This window comes from Anomaloglossus baeobatrachus, chromosome 6, assembly GCF_048569485.1.
Source record: "Anomaloglossus baeobatrachus isolate aAnoBae1 chromosome 6, aAnoBae1.hap1, whole genome shotgun sequence".
NCBI lineage: Eukaryota > Metazoa > Chordata > Amphibia > Anura > Aromobatidae > Anomaloglossus > Anomaloglossus baeobatrachus.
The window spans coordinates 162618952-162632629 of record NC_134358.1 but is presented as its reverse complement, the minus strand read 5'-3'; the positions used below and the strand labels follow the sequence as shown (position 1 = coordinate 162632629).

The window sequence follows — 13678 nt, the reverse complement described above, 5'->3', positions numbered from 1 at the left end:
CGGTGGGTGTGCCGCCCCCACGGATCACTGATCGGGGATCTCTCCTAGGTCCTCGCTTCTTTATTCACAGCCCACCTCTTGGTTGTGACCACACGGAGCTTATGGTGTGAATTTTGTGGTGAATCTGCTTCAAGATCCACAAATTATCACTCTGTGTGAACAGTCCCTTAAAGTTTATTATAGCCCATTAAAACTATGACAATGACTAAAAAAGTGTAGTGCATAGTAAGGGTCTGGGTCTGGTGCCATTTTGGCAGTTTCTATGGTGCACAAATCTTGGTGGATGCACAAAACGCCCAGTAGAGAGGTGACTGCATGCCTGACAGCTGCACTAGCTACAAGCAGGATAATCCGACCCATCATGGGCCACAGGAGTGATGCCTGGCTTACCTCCTCCAGCGGCACAGTCCCATAGACAATGCCAGATCCCCCTCCTAGAACCAGGAGTGATGTCACAGCCAGGGACATGACGGAACAGTGTGCTGCTGGACTGAGGAGATGACGTCACAGGGCGGGGCGGGGCCTCCTCCAGGAGCAGGGCCGGTGTGCTGCTGGTGATGAGACTGATGGAGGGATCAGGGAACTGAGCCGATCAGGGGTGGAGGGATCAGGGTGCTGAGGGTGGAAGGATCAGGGGTGGAGGGATCAGGGAACTGAGGAGGGATCAAGGAACTGAGGGTGGAGAGGTCAGGTGACTGAATGTGGATGGGTGAGGGGGCTGACTCGGCTGAGGGTGGAGGGCAGGGCCGGACTGGGACTAAAATTCAGCCCTGGCATTTGGAGGTGCACAGGCCCACTTTTTGCGTGGTGAATGTGTAATATCTTTGTGCACTTGTATATGTGACTACTGTATGGCGCTATGTGACAATGTATGCCACTATGTGACACTGTATCACTCTGTCACACTGTATGGCGCTATGTGACACTGTATGGCACTATGATACTGTATGGCGCTATGTGACACTGTATGGCGCTATGTGACAATGTATGCCACTATGTGACACTGTATCACTCTGTCACACTGTATGGCACTATGTGACACTGTATGGCGCTATGTGACACTGTATGGCGCTATGTGACACTGTATGGCACTATGATACTGTATGGCGCTATGTGACACTGTATGGCACTATGATACTGTATGGCGCTATGTGACACTGTATGGCGCTATGTGACACTGTATGGCACTATGATACTGTATGGCGCTATGTGACACTGTATGGCACTATGATACTGTATGGTGCTATGTGACACTGTATGGCACTATGATACTGTATGGCGCTATGTGACACTGTATGGCGCTATGTGACACTGTATGGCACTATGATACTGTATGGCGCTATGTGACACTGTATGGCACTATGATACTGTATGGCGCTATGTGACACTGTATGGCACTATGATACTGTATGGCGCTATGTGACACTGTATGGCACTATGATACTGTATGGCGCTATGTGACACTGTATGGCGCTATGTGACACTGTATGGCGCTATGTGACACTGTATGGCGCTATGTGAGACTGTATGACGCTATGTGAGACTGTATGGCGCTATGTGACACTGTAGGGCACTATGACACTGTATGGTGCTCTGTGACACTGTATGGCGCTATGTGACACTGTAGGGCACTATGACACTGTATGGTGCTATGTGACACTGTATGGCGCTATGTGACACTGTATGGCACTATGTGACACTGTATGGCACTATGACACTGTATGGCACTATGTGACACTGTATCACTCTGTCACACTGTATGGCGCTATGTGACACTGTATGGCACTATGTGAGTAATGTATGCCATTATGTGAGTACTGTATGGCACTATGTGACACTGTATGGCACTATGTGAGTAATGTATGGCATTATGTGACACATTTTTGTAGACCTTGATGTATTTTCTGCTCTTTGCTTCCCTGATTTGTGGATTGTTCCGCCACATACCTGTGTCCTAATCACTCTACAAGCGCTGCAGTCACTACAGGGGATTGTACCTGTGCGGACAGGTCCAGGACTAATATCACTGATATCACACTAATTAGTCCTCGATTAATGACTCTGCGCCCATCCACACACACTCACACACACACAAACACACACACACACACACACACACACACTCACTCACTACAATACAATGCACCCCCATTACCCCTCCCCCTCACACACACACACACAATACAATGCACCCCCCATTACCCCCTCCCCACACAGATATATACAATGCACCCCCCCATTACCCCCTCCCCACACACACAATTTAATGCACCCCCCATTACCCCCACACACACAATACAATGCACCCCCATTACCCCTCCCCCCACACACAATACCAAACACCCCCCATTACCCCCCTCCCCACACACACAATACAATGCACCCCCCATTACCCCCCTCCCCACACACACAATACAATGCACCCCCAATTACCCCCCTCCCCACACACACAAATACAATGCACCCTCCACTACCCCCTCCCCAGACACACACCCCTCCCTCGTAGTACAGTTCTCCTCCTCTGCCTGTCACAAAGCTGTGTTCCTTCACAAATATTCCCCGTTATGTGTCCTCAGCACCTCCCCACTCATCCCCATTAATTATACCTGTCTCTTTGGCTTCTCCATGGAGCGCTTACTGCTGCCTGATGTATTCTGTGTGGCGCCCGCAGCACTGTGAAGACGTCAGCAAGGTGCTGATCTCATCACGTTGCTGCACGTCGGGGGCGGGGCCCAGTCAGTCCCGGCGCGCTGTTCAAATGTATTTACATCTGAAAGACACAAATACATTTGAATAAGAATGGAAGGACGAAGCTGCGGTCACCGACACCGCCACGCTCATCAGCAGTGTGTGCAGGCCGGGCACACTGTCACACAGCAGGGCCGGCACAGCACAGCGCTGCCTCCTGCTCCTGCTGCAGTTAGGCTATGTGCGCACGTTGCGTACAAGCCCTGCAGAAATTTCTGCAGCGATCTGAAGAGCACATGTGCGCTTTAGATCGCTGCAGAAATGTCCGTAGTGAGCGCCGATTCCATGCGCTCTGCCTGCAGCTCCTGCCATAGACAGAGCAGGAGCTGCCGGCAAAGCGCAGGAAAGAAGTGACATGTCACTTCTTTTTGCGCAGCGCTTCGGCAGTAGCCGAAGCGCTGCGCTCTTAGACGCCACGTGCGCACGGCCCCTGCACAATCTCCATAGACTGTGCAGGGGCCGCAGGACGCATGCAGTTACGCTGCGCTACAAAGCGCAGCGTAACTGCATGTTTTTACGCAACGTGCGCACATAGCCTTAGTGTGCCCGGCATGCACGCACTGCTGAGGAGCGTGGAGGTGGCTGCAGATACAGTGGCCCACTACAGGCACCGACCCACCACAGGGACCGGTCCATCTGGCATTTGCCAGAATTGCCCTATGGTCAGTCCGGGCCTTGTGGAGGGACAGGGAACTGAGTAGGGAGGGATCAGGGGACTGAGGGTGGAGAGATCAGGGGACTGAGGAAAGGGGGATCAGGGGACTGAGGGTGGAGGGATCAGGGGACTGAGGGTGGAGGGATCAGGGGACTGAGGAAAGGGGGATCAGGGGACTGAGTGTGGCGCAACCTTTATACACAGAGGACTGCGTGATTTGAGGCATACCTCCCAACTTTTGAAGAAAGGAAAGAGGGAGAAAGTATGCGGCGTACACAGCGCGCCGCGGCAATTTTGCCCATGCCCCTAGCCACACCCATTTGTCAGTAAGGGTCATTCAGCAGATATCCCGGACTGTTCGTTAATAGTCATAGCAGTCAGAATTTTCTTATATTTCTATGTGTCACTATATGACATGTTGCTTATTTGTGCCTATAAGGCCGTGTTCACACATTGCATAAATCCTGTGGTTTTTGTTTCTGTCTGCACCAAACTACACAATAACAATCTTCTCTGGTTTTTCCACTTTTTCTGCATTTTTTCTGCCTTTTCTCCATTATTTAATATGTTTTTGGTTCAGATGTGAATCTGCGTTTTTAAGTGTTTTTATTGTACTGAGAAGCTTTTTCCTGGGTTTTTTAAGCTCCACATAGAAAGCTGTAGAGAGAAAAAAAGCTTCAAAACCGCAGAATTCAGCGACGTCTTCTCATGGAATCAACTTTGCTTGGACAATTAAACACAGCAGAATAAATGTGCAAAAAACAGGAGAAAAAAAATGCAGCATTTACACTACATGGGAATAAGGACTAATTGTCCAAGCAAATGGATAAGACGTCATGAAATCTCCGCCCCTGGTGTCTATAGACACCGCTGAACTCTGCGGATTTGGTGTTTTTTTCTTTATAAGCTCCAGGATTCACATCAGCAACAAACACGTATCAAATAAGAGGGACAATGCGTAAAAAATACCGCAAACAAGCAATAATCAGAGGAGAATGTTATTGCGCTCGTGGTGCAGACACCTGCAGAAAAAATACAGCATTTACGCTATGTGTACACGGCCTCAACAATACATTTTTATTACATTTTTTATGGGTTTTAATAAAGAAAAATAATATTTTTTTTCCCGCCATTTACCGATCCCCATCAATAATCTGATCACTGTGTTGTTCGGGTCATTACAATTACAGGGACACCAAATATGTTATTTGCTGATTTGTGATGTTTATTATTTTATTAAAAAAAAAAATGTAATAAAATTACATTATTCTATTTTTTTTAATTATTTTTAGTAATTTTATTAGAAGAAAAAAAAAATCTTTTCCTCTCCCTCTAGAATACAGGAGATAGAGACACTGCTGTGTACAATGGAGCTGTGTCCTGTGTTAACGGCTGCATTAGAAAAAAACCAAGGAGAAAAATTGTAGGAAAAATACCCTGACTATAAATAAATAAATTGCAAGTGCTTAATAACAGGGTACTTAGTATATACATTTTTGCAAAAAGGTAAGAAGCTGTCTCACCTCGTCACGGTGTACCCATCTGAGACAGTCCCTAACCTACTAAAGTTAAAAACATATTCTGTACCTGACTTGTGTCATGTCCAAAACTTCAATATGAATGGTAAAGTGGTCAGCTGGGTCCCAGATTAAATACACAGCAAAAAGTGAGACGCAGGTAATTGTTCAGCCTCAGTATCAGGAGGGCTGCACCCCCAACTTGCCTTCAAGCAAGATAACAGACAAAAAACACAAAAAAACTGAGCTGTAACAAATGTTCAATAAACATGCAACATTACAAGCATGTGAATTGCAGCCTCAAGACTAGAAAAAAACCAAGGAGAAAAATTGTAGGAAAAATACCCTGACTATAAATAAATAAATTGCAAGTGCTTAATAACAGGGTACTTAGTATATACATTTTTGCAAAAAGGTAAGAAGCTGTCTCACCTCGTCACGGTGTACCCATCTGAGACAGTCCCTAACCTACTAAAGTTAAAAACATATTCTGTACCTGACTTGTGTCATGTCCAAAACTTCAATATGAATGGTAAAGTGGTCAGCTGGGTCCCAGATTAAATACACAGCAAAAAGTGAGACGCAGGTAATTGTTCAGCCTCAGTATCAGGAGGGCTGCACCCCCAACTTGCCTTCAAGCAAGATAACAGACAAAAAACACAAAAAAACTGAGCTGTAACAAATGTTCAATAAACATGCAACATTACAAGCATGTGAATTGCAGCCTCAAGACTAGAAAAAAACCAAGGAGAAAAATTGTAGGAAAAATACCCTGACTATAAATAAATAAATTGCAAGTGCTTAATAACAGGGTACTTAGTATATACATTTTTGCAAAAAGGTAAGAAGCTGTCTCACCTCGTCACGGTGTACCCATCTGAGACAGTCCCTAACCTACTAAAGTTAAAAACATATTCTGTACCTGACTTGTGTCATGTCCAAAACTTCAATATGAATGGTAAAGTGGTCAGCTGGGTCCCAGATTAAATACACAGCAAAAAGTGAGACGCAGGTAATTGTTCAGCCTCAGTATCAGGAGGGCTGCACCCCCAACTTGCCTTCAAGCAAGATAACAGACAAAAAACACAAAAAAACTGAGCTGTAACAAATGTTCAATAAACATGCAACATTACAAGCATGTGAATTGCAGCCTCAAGACTAGAAAAAAACCAAGGAGAAAAATTGTAGGAAAAATACCCTGACTATAAATAAATAAATTGCAAGTGCTTAATAACAGGGTACTTAGTATATACATTTTTGCAAAAAGGTAAGAAGCTGTCTCACCTCGTCACGGTGTACCCATCTGAGACAGTCCCTAACCTACTAAAGTTAAAAACATATTCTGTACCTGACTTGTGTCATGTCCAAAACTTCAATATGAATGGTAAAGTGGTCAGCTGGGTCCCAGATTAAATACACAGCAAAAAGTGAGACGCAGGTAATTGTTCAGCCTCGGTATCAGGAGGGCTGCACCCCCAACTTGCCTTCAAGCAAGATAACAGACAAAAAACACAAAAAAACTGAGCTGTAACAAATGTTCAGTTAACGGCTGCATTGTAGGTTCATTTATGTAAAATTCTCACTCTGACATTGGCATTCCTAGTGGCTCAACAGCTTAAATCAGCTAGAAAAGCTAGGAGGCTGCTGGACACATGTTTGAAAGTTGCTGGTTTTAATCCAAGGTGGTGAACATAAAAAAAAACAAACATTTGTATTTTTTCCCCTCAGTTCTTTATAGTAGTTTTATGGGAACAAATGAATCTGACTCTTTCCTTCACCTACAAAGAGATGCAGTATCTATCTATCTATCTATCTATCTATCTATCTATCTATCTATCTATCTATCTATCCATTATCTATCTATCTATCTATCTATCCATTATCTATCTATCTATCCATCCATTATCTATCTATCTATCTATCTATTTATCTATCTATCTATCCATTATCTATCTATCCATCCATTATCTATCTATCTATCCATGTATCTATCTATCTATCCATGTATCTATCTATCTATCCATGTATCTATCTATCTATCCATGTATCTATCTATCTAACTATCTATCTATCCATTTTCTATCTATGTATCCATGTATCTATCCATCTATCTATCTATCTATCCATTATCTATCTATCTAGCCATTATCTATCTATTATCTATCTATTTATCCATGTATCTATCTATTTATCTATCCATTATCTATCTATCTATCTACCTATCTATCTATCTATCCATGTATCTATATATCTATCTATCCATGTATCTATCTATCTAACTATCTATCTATCCATTATCTATCTATGTATCCATGTATCTATCCATCTATCTATGTATCCATGTATCTATCCATCTATCTATCTATCTATCCATTATCTATCTATCTAGCCATTATCGATCTATTATCTATCTATTTATCCATGTATCTATCTATTTATCTATCCATTATCTATCTATCCATTATCTATGTATTATTTATCTATCTATTTATCCATGTATCTATCTATCTATCTATCTATCCATGTATCTATCTAGCCATTATCTATCTATCTATTATCTATCTATGTATCCATGTATCTATCTATCCATGTATGTATCTATCTATCTATCTATCTATCTATCCATGTATGTATCTATCTATCTATCCATTATCTATCTATCTAACCATTATCTATTATCTATTTATTCATCTATCTATCTATCCATGTATATATCTAGCCATTGTCTATCTATCTATTATCTATCTATGTATCCATGTATCTATCTATCCATGTATCTATCTATCTATCCATTATCTATCTATCATGTCTGTATCTATCATATATCTATATATCCATCCATCCCTCCATCCATCCATCCCTCCATCCATCCCTCCCTCCATCCATCTCTCCATCCATCTCTCCATCCCTCCATCCATCCCTCCCTCCCTCCATCCCTCCCTCCATCCATCCCTCCATCCATCTCTCCCTCCATCCATCCCTCCATCCATCCCTCCATCCATCCCTCCTCCATCCATCCCTCCATCCATTCCTCCATCCATTCATTCCTCCATCCATCCCTCTATTCATCCATCCCTCCATCCATCCATCCCTCCATCCATCCATTCATCGCTCCCTCCCTCCATCCATTCAGCCCTCCATCCATCCCTCCATCTATCCATCCCTCCATCCATCCCTCCCTCCATACATCCCTCCCTCCATCCATCCCTCCATTCATCCCTCTATCCATTCATCAATCCCTCCATTCATCCATCCATCCATCCATCCCTCCCTCTTTCCATCTATCCCTCCATCCATCTTTGCAGATGAATAATCTGCTTCTGGTTTCTCAACTGCAATATAGAGGACAAGATAACCTCCATCCCTCCATCCCTCCATCCATCCATCCATCCATCCATCCATCCCTCCATCCATCCCTCTATCCCTCCATCCATCCATCCCTCCATCTCTCTATCCATTCATCCATCCCTCCATCAATTCATCCCTCCATCCATTCATCCATCCCTTCATCTATCCATCCCTCCATCTATCCATCCCTCCCTCCATCCATCCCTCCATCCATCCATCCCTCCATCCATCCATCCCTCCATCTATCCATCCCTCCATCTATCCATCCCTCCATCATCCCTCCCTCCACCCAATCCTCCATCCATCCATCCCTCCATTCATCCTTCCATTCATCCCTCCATCCATTCATTCATCCATCCATCCCTCCATTCATTCATCCCTCCCTCCATTCATCCCTCCCTCCATCCATGCATCTCTCCATCCATCTTTGCAGCTTAATAATCTGCTTCTGGTTTCTCAACTGCAATATAGAGGACAAGATAACCTCCATCCATCCATCCCTCCCTCCATCCATCCATCCATCCCTCCATCCATCCCTCTATCCCTCCATCCTCCATCCATCTCTCTATCCATTCATCCATCCATTCATCCATCCCTCCATTTATCCATCCCTCCATCTATCCATCCCTCCATCTATCCATCCCTCCCTCCATCCATCCCTCCCTCCATCCATCCCTCCCTCCATCCATCCCTCCCTCCATCCATCCATCCCTCCATCTATCCATCCCTCCATCTATCCATCCATCCCTCCATCTATCCATCCCTCCATCTATCCATCCCTCCCTCCACCTATCCCTCCATCCATCCCTCCATCTATCCATCCCTCCATCCATCCCTCCCTCCACCTATCCCTCCATCCATCCCTCCATCCATCCATCCCTCCATTCATCCTTCCATTCATCCCTCCATCCATTCATCCATCCATCCATCCCTCCCTCCATCCCTCCATCTATCCATCCATCCCTCCATCTATCCATCCCTCCATCTATCCATCCCTCCATCTATCCATCCCTCCATCTATCCATCCCTCCATCTATCCAAGCCTCCATCCATCCCTCCCTCCACCCATCCCTCCATCCATCCATCCCTCCATTCATCCTTCCATTCATCCCTCCATCCATCCATCTATCCATCCATTCATTCATTCATTCATTCATCCATCCATCCCTCCATCTATCCATTCCTCCATCTATCCATCCCTCCATCTATCCATCCCTCCATCCATCCCTCCATCCATCCATCCATCCCTCCCTCCATTCATCCTTCCATTCATCCCTACATCCATTCATCCCTCCATCCATTCATTCATTGATTGATTCATTCATTCATTCATCCATCCATCCATCCCTCCATTCATCCATCCATCCCTCCATACATTCATCCATCCCTCCATTCATCCCTCCCGCCATCCATCCCTCCATCCATGTTTGCAGCTGAATAATCTGCTTCTGGTTTCTCAACTGCAATATAGAGGTCAAGATAACCAAAACTTCATATGCTTTTTCAGTACAGGCAGTGGCTCAGTGGTAAAGCTGCTGCCTATGGAGCAATGAGCTTCACAGTTCACTGGTTTGAGTCCCCGCTGCCCTGATAATCCAAAGCCAGATGAGAATTTAATTTAATTTATTCACTGCACTGAGGGGAGGAGCCAGGACATCAGCTCTGAGCTGCGGGACAGACATGAACAATCGGGGCAGTCCCGCAGAAACCGGGACGGTTGGGAGGTGTGTTTGGGGGTTGTTTCTACATGGAGGCTACATATTGTGGTGCTGAATATGGAGAGGGTAATTTTATATATGTGGGACTGTGTGCTGGGGGCATGGGATAGAGGGTGACATTTCCTGGGTGGTGCTCCTGTAGATGTGGAGGGTGTATGAGGTGTAGGGGGATGTTATGTGTGGCCGATGATGCGTTCTGGGGGCTACCAGTATGGGGTTACTTATATGAGCTGGGGGGTTTCTTGGATAATGGGGGGGATGTTACCTGTGAAGGATGTGTTCTGGGGTGCTATGTGGGGAAAAGGATGATGTTGCACACGTGGGGAAGGGGGTGATATGTGCATGGGATGTTACTCGTGTGGGGCTGTGCAGGAAAGTGTCTGATGTCACTATGTTGAGTTGCATGCGGGGGATGTGCAAAGAAGGGGGTGTGTTTATTATGTGGGGATGTGTGTGGGGACAGGGGCTGAACAGGAAAAGGGGTAATGTTGGGGGATCTGAAGGGAGTGATGTTATTTACATGGGACCATCTGTCTGTTACTAGGGGTTTCGAAATTGTGTAAAAGAAAAAAAATTGTTGGCTCCACATAACGTGCTATATCCTCTCCTCAGACACTGTGCAGATTACATTAACCTGGTGTCCAGAGCAGTCAGGATAACGACTGTTATCTTTTGTATGATTGTTTCCTTTCTTCCTGTTTTATTCTAGGTATTGTGGATTTCCTCCATCTTTTTTCACCCCATGCTTTCCATAGCAGTGCCCGTCCCTGCAGATGCCATTTCATCACTGGTCACCTCCCTGCCATGTGGAGCGCTAATGTCCCCACAGTCCATGTGAGGCCACGGATGAGGTGACACTGCGGGCATCCGATGATGTCAGATAGATGAGTATAATCCCCTCCCCCTCTCCATGTCTATTGGATTGCCAGGTTCTGTCCTGTGGGGGGTCTTCCACCTTTTTATTTTGTTTGGGCAAGTCTTTCTGGTCTGCTGCTTTAGGTTTCTGCTTTACAGCCCTTTTCTGTACTCTTGATGCTTTTCTGTGGCTTTTTTCCAGGGCTGTGGTGATTGTTGTTGTATCCTAGAAGCCATTATTCATGGTACATGGCTCACCAGTGCTTTTCTAGTAACTAGGTCGCAAATTTTATTCTGCCAATAGGGTGGCAGGATACCACTCCGACCTCGCCCACCCGGCTTGGGGCAGTGGGAGAGATTGGTGAGGAGGGGGGGAGTCGCAGAGTGAGATTTGTCTCCCCTTAAGCAGTTCACAGTGTTACCTTGAGAAGACGCTTATTTTCCTGGGTCTTCGTTTCCTCAGCTAGCATCCAGACGGAAGATCCGGGTGTCTTCTGTCACTAGTGCCATTTGGGGACACAGCAGCTTGTTTTCACAGTTCTTACTGGTTAGAGTAGGCGCCCAACGTGACGTATTTCTATGTATTGATTTGTAAAGTTCACTATTGTACATTTGTACGTAGAAATATATTTATATCTTTCTCCTTTTTATTATATCAATAATTCTATTTGTTTTAATAAAACACTTTGAGCACTATGGGTTCAATTTTCATTTCTGCTAACATTAAGGCCCGTTTCACACGTCAGTGAAAAAGACAGACGTTCTTCACTGACGTGTCAAACACGCACATGTCCCTCCGTGTTCCGTGATTCACGGCACACGTGGGTTGTCCATGTGCAATCCGTGATCCGTGATTGCATATGGACTTTACTCTCCTGCCTTCGCTCCTGCTGTCCATGGTGCTGAACTCTTCGGCTCTGCAGCGTCCGCCCACCGCTCTCAGCAGCTACTTCCTGGTCTGGAGTTCCTGCTTTCATGAATATTCATGAGCCAGGCAGGAGCTGCCGAAAGCAGAGGCTGCAGAGCGAATCGCAGGCAAGGTAAGTTGAACATTTTTAATATTTAATATGTCCGTGATTTTCTTGTACGTGTTTCACTGATCACACACGGATCACACCATAGTGTGGTCTGTGGGTCATCAGTGATGCCAAACAAAAACTGACATGTCTGTGCAGAATCACTGCCAAGAGTGCATGCTGCATGGAGACACGTTCAGTGAAAAATCACTGACGTGTGAGCAGACCCATTCATTATAATGGGTCTGCGTATGTCAGTGATTCTGGTACGTTTTAAAAAAAAAAAGAACAAACGTACCAGAATCACTGACGTGTGAAACAGGCCTAACATATATAAAATCACCCAACTTCTCAGCCAGAAAAAGTTGGTGAGTGTCAGGAGTTTTTCTTTTCCTCATCATATGTCATGGGAGAAAAAAATGCACCCACGTGTTGCACTTGCACGAAATACACATGCTAGATGAGGGAGGAAACGCATGACACTAGCCAACTTTTGTCTGAGAATCTAATTATACAGCTCGATGTGACAATAGTGAAAAGTAACTCCCAATTGGATCTTTATCAGTGTATATTCACACAGTGAAACTATACATTAAAAAAAAAGTTAGAAAATCCCTCCAAATAAACAGACCATTAAGCTCCTGAAGTGAACCCAACCAAACAGCGGACGTAAATCAGGTAGACAATCAGTCCTATTTGTTACGTCCCTTAAGGAATAATGAGATTGGGTGCTCAGGATGCCACTAATAATGTTCATACAGAAAAACACAACAAATAAAGCAGATAGAAAGCAATGAGTAAGTGTTCTCTTATATGAGGCTGGACAGTGGTCCTTACACAAAAAAGGAAAAAAACAAAACACAAAATACCCAAATAAACAGATCTCAGTGACAGTGGTCAGCCGTGTACTATAGACATTCAGTACGATGGAATAATCTCACCAAATCCACAAGAGTCAAGGTGTAGAGAGAGTCTCTGCCAGAGCCAGGGTCCAAGGTTCTTCAAAGACATCACTGACCCTATCATCTCCTAGGGCAGTGATGGCGAACCTATGGCATGCGTGCCACCAGGGGCACGCAGAGCCCTTTATGCTGGCACGCACGCTGTGTCCTCATCCTGCCGCTTTGAACTGCTGGTGCGGTGGCGCCAGCAGTTCAAAGCTGTGTTGGAGTAGAGGAGACATTTCTCCTCGCTCTGACAATCCTCCTCTCCCAGGCCACAGGTGTGTTGCCTAGGAGACGGAGGAGCGTCAGTGAGCGGCGCCGGCGTAATGACGTCTTCTGGCCACGTGGGAACTTAGGACCCAGCGGCGCGCAGCAGTGGAGCGGGTGCTGAAGGTGAGTTGTTTATTTTTAATAACTTGTGTGCGGCTGTCCCAAGGTGAGGATGAGGGGGCCAGTGCCAGCATGGGGGGGGGGAGAACACACATGCCAGAATGGGGGGGAGAACACACATGCCAGCATGGGGGGAGAAAACATAAATGACAGCATGGGGGTGGGGACATATATGCCAGCATGGGGGGAGAAAATATACATGCCAGCATGGGGGGAAAGATGCATGCCAGCATGGAGGGGGGAAACATACATGCCAGCATGGGGGGAGAAAACATACATGCCAGCATGGGGGGAGACATACATGCCAGCATGGGAAGGGAACATACATGCCAGCATGAGGGGGGACATACATGCTAACATGGGGAGGAAACATGCATGTCAGCATAGGGGGGAAACATACATGCCATCATGGGGGGGAGACATGCATGCCAGCATGGGGGGGACATACATGCCAGCATGGGAGAGAAAACATACATGCCTGCATGGG

The 13678-nt window shown here is 45.5% G+C and overlaps 1 protein-coding gene across 1 annotated transcript in view; it reads right to left on the bottom strand.

The window, feature by feature from the left end:
* CABYR (calcium binding tyrosine phosphorylation regulated) overlaps nt 1–496 on the bottom strand; it is a 43744-nt gene extending 43248 nt beyond the window's left edge. Inside the window, exon 1 of the mRNA XM_075316372.1 lies at nt 391–496. The gene's annotated coding sequence lies outside the window, so the exon portion shown is untranslated. The remainder of the gene's footprint in view (nt 1–390) is intronic.
* Nucleotides 497–13678: the final 13182 nt, after the last annotated feature.